This window comes from Haemaphysalis longicornis, unplaced genomic scaffold, assembly GCF_048455015.1.
Source record: "Haemaphysalis longicornis isolate Haplotype H1 unplaced genomic scaffold, Haemaphysalis longicornis Haplotype H1 scaffold_1, whole genome shotgun sequence".
NCBI lineage: Eukaryota > Metazoa > Arthropoda > Arachnida > Ixodida > Ixodidae > Haemaphysalis > Haemaphysalis longicornis.
This window is the reverse complement of record NW_027526203.1, coordinates 137,582,142-137,589,013: the sequence shown is the minus strand read 5'-3', so window position 1 is coordinate 137,589,013 and position 6,872 is coordinate 137,582,142.

The following is a 6,872-nucleotide window of genomic DNA, read 5'->3' as shown; positions in this document are numbered from 1 at the left end:
GATAGAAGCCGACACCGTTCCCTTTTCGGCACTCCGAGTTACAGCGGAACGTAGCACAAGTTGTGGGCATTGTTCCGTGCACAAACGAGCACACACAAAAAATCAAACGATGTAAATACAACCACGACCCCTTCCCGCTTGTGCGGGAGCTGTGGGGAATGTCGTCTGCTGCCCCTACCGGACTGCTTAGGGACTTGGCCGCTAGGGGATTGCGCATGCGCAGTGGGGTTGTGAAAGAGGCGGATTGACGCGGTGAGAGCAGTCAGTCTTAATTTTGCACTCAACCGGCCGCTCCGCTACCGCTCACTAGAGCCAAGGCCGACATCCATCGCCAGAGTTCCGATCATCTGTAGTTCGTAATGGTGATCACTAATTAACGGTTATTCTGGCTAGTCAATGAGCGGAAGCGGTTCATTCGGCTGGGTAAATATCAAGAAAGACTGCTCTCGCTGCTTGTTGTGAAGCGGGCGTGGTCGAGGTGGCGGCTCGGAGTTCCGTTTGACGGAGTTATTGTATGGAGACTCGGCAGAAGTAACCGCAGTTAAGTCTAACCGTGGTTACTAAACTCTAACCGCGGTTATGGCAAACTGCTGTTTTGGCTGTTACACGCGAAATTCAAAGTGTGGTGACCGCGATCACTTGGTTGTGAGCGTAACAAAAATAAATTAACACACTGTTAACTTGACAATAAAAAACAAAATGGAAGCAGTGTAGAGAAAAAAAAATTGTTAAAACAGTCGCTTCAGACCCAAACGCACTAGCGGGCGGCGGGAGGGGCTTCCACAACAGCTCGCAACCAGCTTGTTTTTCTCGCGTTTGCTAGGTGCTGGGAACTTTAGGCTTAGCATCACGGTGGATATTTGACCGCCGCTATCTCTACAACTGCGAATTAAAATCTATAGCACAATTTTTCACCACATTAACATCCACTTTGTCGCATGTGGATGTTCTTTTCCGCGATCAGATTGATTTCGAAGAGCGGCGACAAGCTGTTGCTGCCGTGGTGTGTGCTGGTTCGAGCCGGTTTCAGTGCCGTGCGGCCAGGCGCGCCGGCATGTTTTCAGGCACGGCCGACGTGCGCGCCGATCGTTTCCGAGTGCTGAAAACGCACCATGATTGCCTGCTTTGGCGAACGACGTGCGGGATTGACAAATTTAGCACGCCTTTTGTCATAGTTGATCGGGTGGATCGGGAAACGAGCCGCTGCTGACTGGCAATCGCGCTGACTGCAAGAGCGACGCAAAGAACGCAAGCGCCTCTTGGGGGCAGCTTTGGGGCGCCCGGGCGCCCGCTATTTGAGAACCTTCGTCTCCTCCGAACGCCAGGTGATTTTTTTTTTTTTCACCTCCGCCGATGCGCCGCAACTTGCGTCCCAATTGACTTGTGCGATTTTGAGCACTGCGGCTGCGGGAACTGCGGTTAGCGTGAACGAACTGAGGTGGCCAAGCTCAGTGTGCATTAACCACGGTTAGCGCGGTAACCGCAGTTTCGTCTGTCGTGTAACGCAGCAAACTGCGGTTTTGTCTAACTGCGGTTCGCTTAACCGTGGTTAACTGTGCCCGTGCAACTAGGGCATTAGTCCGATCGCCTTTGTTAATTTTTACCCAACCGGTCAAACCTCTTCCGCTCATTGACTAGCCAGAGTCACATTGACTAGCCAGAGTCAACGAACCGCCAAGCTCGACCGCGCCCGCTTCACAATGACCAGCGCGACCAGTCTTTCTTGATATTTACCCAGCCGAATTAACCGCTTCTGCGCATTGACTGGCCAGAATAACCATTAATTAGTAATCACCATTACGAACTACAGATGATCGGAACTCTGGCGATGGATACGTCGGCCTTGGCTCTAGTGAGCGGGAGCGGAGCGGCCGGTTGAGTGCAGAACCAAGACCGACTGCTCTCACCGCGTCAATTGTGCACGAAATTAGCTGTTACTAAACGCTGGCACAACCACGCAAAAAAAAAAAAATAATAAAGCATCACGTGGTGCAATAACGCCATTATCCGTGGCGCAACCTCTACACCAAATCTGAAGAGTTAGCATGGCGTCTAATCAGCCGGTTTTCCTTTCGTCTGGACGGAACTGTACAAATTTCACGCCGGCTCCGTCTGGACGAAACGCTTATAGCTCTCAGTCGTATTCCGTATGGACGGAAGGATAACCCGCAGAGCTCCGTTCCGTCTGGACGGAACTTTAGCACTTGTATGTCGTTCCGTCTGGACGGAACGCTAGACACAGCCATAGCAAAAATGCCAGAATTTCACAATTGTAATATATAAATGCAGCCATTTACATAATCATACAAATAAGTAGGAGGAGGCGTGACAGGTGAACAAACACAAATGTTAAGAATACGCAAAGTTATTAGAAAGCGTGGGACGCAACTTATAAGTGCATCATTTTGCAGAATAGAAACAAACGGCAAGCTGCAATGCAATCGAATAAGCACCGTTAGTACCAACAAATGCGAAGAATTAGGCGCGACCTTTGAAACAAGCAGTTATGCCCAATTTAAACATAACATTAGAAATAGGTACTATCGGTTGGGGAATGGGGTTCTATCTAACAATAATGTGTGGCAAGGTGTATTGTAGCATGCGTTTTTGCCAACAAAAATAGGCCCAATATTATACGAATGATCGAAACGAGGGTATGTGTAGAGATGATTGTCAAGAATGTTTCCTGCAGCGTGGAGGGATAATAGACAGCTGTCATTCTTATCGGACAATTCCCCGAAGTGTGTACTAGCAAATAGCCATATGGCTTTCTCATGAAAAAAATTACGCCCACCTCCCCTCGCGGGAACCCTGGTGTGATGCGACGCTGAAGGGGGTTCCATTGGCGTCGCATCAAGGAATCGTCGGGTACGGCAAGAGAGCAAGCGCAAGCGCAAGCGCGGACGACCGTCGACTGAGAGACCGGCCGGAGCGCGGCACTCCGCTTCTATGCGGAGCGCGCCCGAAGGAGAGGAGACCACGGAGAGAGAGTACTGCATGCACATGCGCACAGTGCGCAGCCGCGCGCGGCGCCGCGCGCAGCGCGACCGCAGATGTTGGGAGAGAGTGTTCGCTATCGGAGAGAGGAGAGGAGGCGAGCGGAGGAGAGACGCAGCTGTGCGGACGCGGACGACGGACGCACGCAGGACAGGGCCGCCGGCAAGAGATGCTCCTCTCAGCGTCGCATCTAAAACACTGAGTTTATCCTGCTGCTCACAAAAATCAGAGATGTTGTCCAAAAGCAAGTTCAGACGTCAGTTCACAGCTGACGTTAGTGAGAGAAAAACTCCCAAGCATTTCCCCGAGGGTGAACATGGTCAAGTGCGAATGCACGGGGTGATGCTATGAGGGGAGTAAAGTTAAAATCCGTTGGCATTCGCCCGTGAGCGCGCGCGAGCCGACCCACGGAGGTCTGGCAGTTTATCGCTGCATATATAGGGGGGTACGCCGCGCCGAGCCAGGTGGCTGAGAGAGGAGGCGAGCGCAAGGGGAGAGGGACAGCGGCGCACGGCAGCTGCAGCCGAGCGAGGGGGAGAGGAGAGAGTGTGACGTCACGGTGGAGAGAGGCGCGCGGCAGCTGCTGGGGAGAGGAGGCGCGCTGTGACGTCATACCATGACGTCACGGCGCGAGGAGCGGTGCGGGGAGCGGCGCGCACCCGCGCAGCCACGGCGAGGAGGCGGAGCGAGCGCGGTCACGTGGTGAAGTGACGTCACCGCGCCGTTGCTACCGACGCTCCTCTCCGCTCCACGCCGTTGCTAGGGAGAGGAGGACTGCGGACGCCGCCGCCGCCGCCGCCGGCGGTGGAAGGTTTGGGGTCGCTTATAAAGTGCATTCGCACTTAAAAAGATTAAACTTTATTTGAAGTGGCCCATGTCCGGCCCGCCGAACATGGGAAGCGGCCCGGGAATGCGCTTAAACGGGAACATAGGTCGGCAAACTCACTCATGAGTGCACTCACGCACCCCCCACTCACCACTCACGAGTTAGTGGTGAGTGAGCCTCACCGTCGTTTTGGCCTGGTGAGTGCGAGTGCGAGTGCCATTCATGGTGAGCCCCGTTCACCACTCGCGAGTGCGAGTTCCACTCATGGCGAGCCACGCTGAGCAGTGGCGTAGCCAGGGGGGGGGGGGGGCTAACCGGGCTCAAGCCCCCCCCCCCCCCCCCCGAAATTTTTCCGGCCGGCGCCGTGCTGCCTGTTATGCCTGGTACGTCGCCTGCGAACAAAGGGGCATAACCTTCGGACGTGCTACTATTAAAAACATTCACGACTGAATGCCTGTTCTGACGCATTGATACTTACACAAAACGAAGCGCCCAGGTCAGGATAACTGCGGAGGGGTGCAGCTCCAAAAGCGATGGCGCCTTCGGGTAAGCTCAGCCCACTGGACGCCAAAGGCGTGCGTTGTGTCCCTTTGTGTGTGGCATGTCGCCACACAGAGAATAATTGCCCGGCTGAGTCGTTCTCAGCAGAGTAGATTGACTCGTCACGGTATGGCCGGGGAAGCATGGAGTGAGCAAAAAAAGAGGGACCGCCGGTCATTGATGGGTGAAGACTGGCACGATGAAGGCCCGAAAGGGAAAAGACGATCTTTGTATGCGTAAGCAGAACCACGTGTAAGCGGTGGTGGTTCTGAAGAAGACGATGGTTCTGCGTATTGGGCGAAACGTCTGCTTTAGCTGGATGACTGTCGGGGGGGGGGGATGCGGGGGGGCAGAGGGCCTTTGTGGGTGAGGCGCACAGCAAAGTATGCCCCTCTTCTGCACGTCACCCCTTCATTCTTTTTCACGTTTCTGTGGAGCCCGGGAGGGTGTTGGCGTGTGATGGTCTCAGCTTGCGCGCACTGCATGTCCTCTCCTGAAAGCGGTGTTCCAGACACATTTTCTCCTCCGCGATTAGGCAGATTCGTTCGGCGGTATTTTTAGCTAACCTAGGAAACTGGGGAACACCCACTTGACAAAAAGGGCGCGCTGCCCCCAAAGCGGGTTTACACGAATGCGACAGCAGCGTATCGCATTGGTTCGGCGAATCCGGCGCGGCTTTATTGTAAGCGCGGACAGTCACCAGCCCTACCACGGGCAGACGGCGGTCGCGACAGTAACCAATACCCGATGGCCATCTTCGACCTCGGTCACAACTAAAGGCCGTCCATTGCGTCCACGGCCGCTTTTTGCCTGGGCGCCGGCTGCCCAGAGCTGTGTATATTTAAGGGCCTGAGTCACAACAACGCCGACATGAGAGAACGGTGCAAGGGCAGAAGCGCCCTGACTTTGGGAAGCTCACACTCGAAGTACCATGCAACACACAAAAGAGGCCGCAATTGTAAGTCATTTTCTTCCCTTGACCCCTGATTTATGCTTGCGTGATCACTGTATCTTTTGATATTTCAATAATTGCTCCCTAATATTTACACGACGTCACAGTACCTGCATGTCTGCGAGCCAAACATTATATCTCTTTGTATTTCTAATGCAATTTTTGCGTTTGAATTGGTTGTTGAAGGAGCGCCAGATATGAACCGGGTAGGTATCTTCGAAAGAGGGAAAACGTAAATTCTACTGATATAAATGCTTAACTACACTATGATGAACAAAGTTGACGAGGGTTACTCAAAGCGTATTAGGACAGCGTTAAGTTCATTAAGAGTTACCGCTGTCCATGAAGTACATGAAGAGTTAAAAATATATTTGTGTTCGCTGCAGCTTTAGTAGTTTGCTTCATCTACATTCACGCAACTCAATGTGAGGTAGCCGCTGTCGCATGGTGTGGCCATTATCGGAACTTTTGTTGCCGCGTTTCATACCGACGCGCGCATTTACTGCTACACCCAATTTTAAAATCATCATAGCAGTGTGCGCAAGTGAAGGACCTTCGTACTGGTGACGAAGAAACCAACGTGCCTTTCTATATATATATAGTAGAATTTTTCTTCAGCTCTTTCTGGCCTTTTTAGAAGTTTTGTGGGCTCAAGAGTATCGTTCTTTCAATGCTCAATCGATTTGGCATGAAGAACGAATATCGCAATAAAAAAAAACAGGCTACAGACCACAGGCCCTCTCAAGAACACCAGTACACTTCCGCCCCCCGCCCCACATACGGGTGCGCGCTGAAGTGATTTTGCCTGGATCCACTACTGTTATACGTCCTAAAATACCGCATGAAGTAAATTTCGAGCATTTAAGTAAATTTCGAGCATTACTTAAGTAGCCGACATGACCGAGGGATTATCACTGTAAACAACTTTGCAATGTTTTGCCAATGTATTGTGTCGTAGCCTGAAACCATGCTCCAATTTGAACATCACGGTCGCTGTACCACCTTAACTGTACCATTACTGTCCGTTTCATGCTGAAATACGGTAGTCCGTGGCATTTATGTACGCGGGGCCATGCCATTACGCATGTTTTCTTGGTGCTGAGGGCAACAAAATGCTGACTCGTGTCGAACATCGACCCAAGCCTGAAGGTCATGTGCAGCTTCCCACTGCACCCTGTTTTCTGGTGGACCAAGGAGCGTCCCAACATAATAATATATTTCCATTTCCCGAGTCGCTAACAAAAACCGCAAAATTCCTGTGCGTCCTCCAATGCTGTTTTATCGTTTACCTTTAAAGGAGTACTGACACCAAATTTTTACGCCTAAAAAATGATATAATTGGCTTGAGTAGTTTGTACAGATGCCTCACAGCAATTTTTGCAGCGATCCGAGGCCGGAATCACATCTAAAATGGGATCCGGACAGTTTATCGAACGCCGTTTTATCGAACGCCGTTTTATCGAAGTCGTTTTATCGAACGCCGTTTTATCGAACGCCGTTTTATCGACGGACGTTTTATCGAAGCCGTTTTATCGAAAGCGTTTTTCTCGGCCTTTT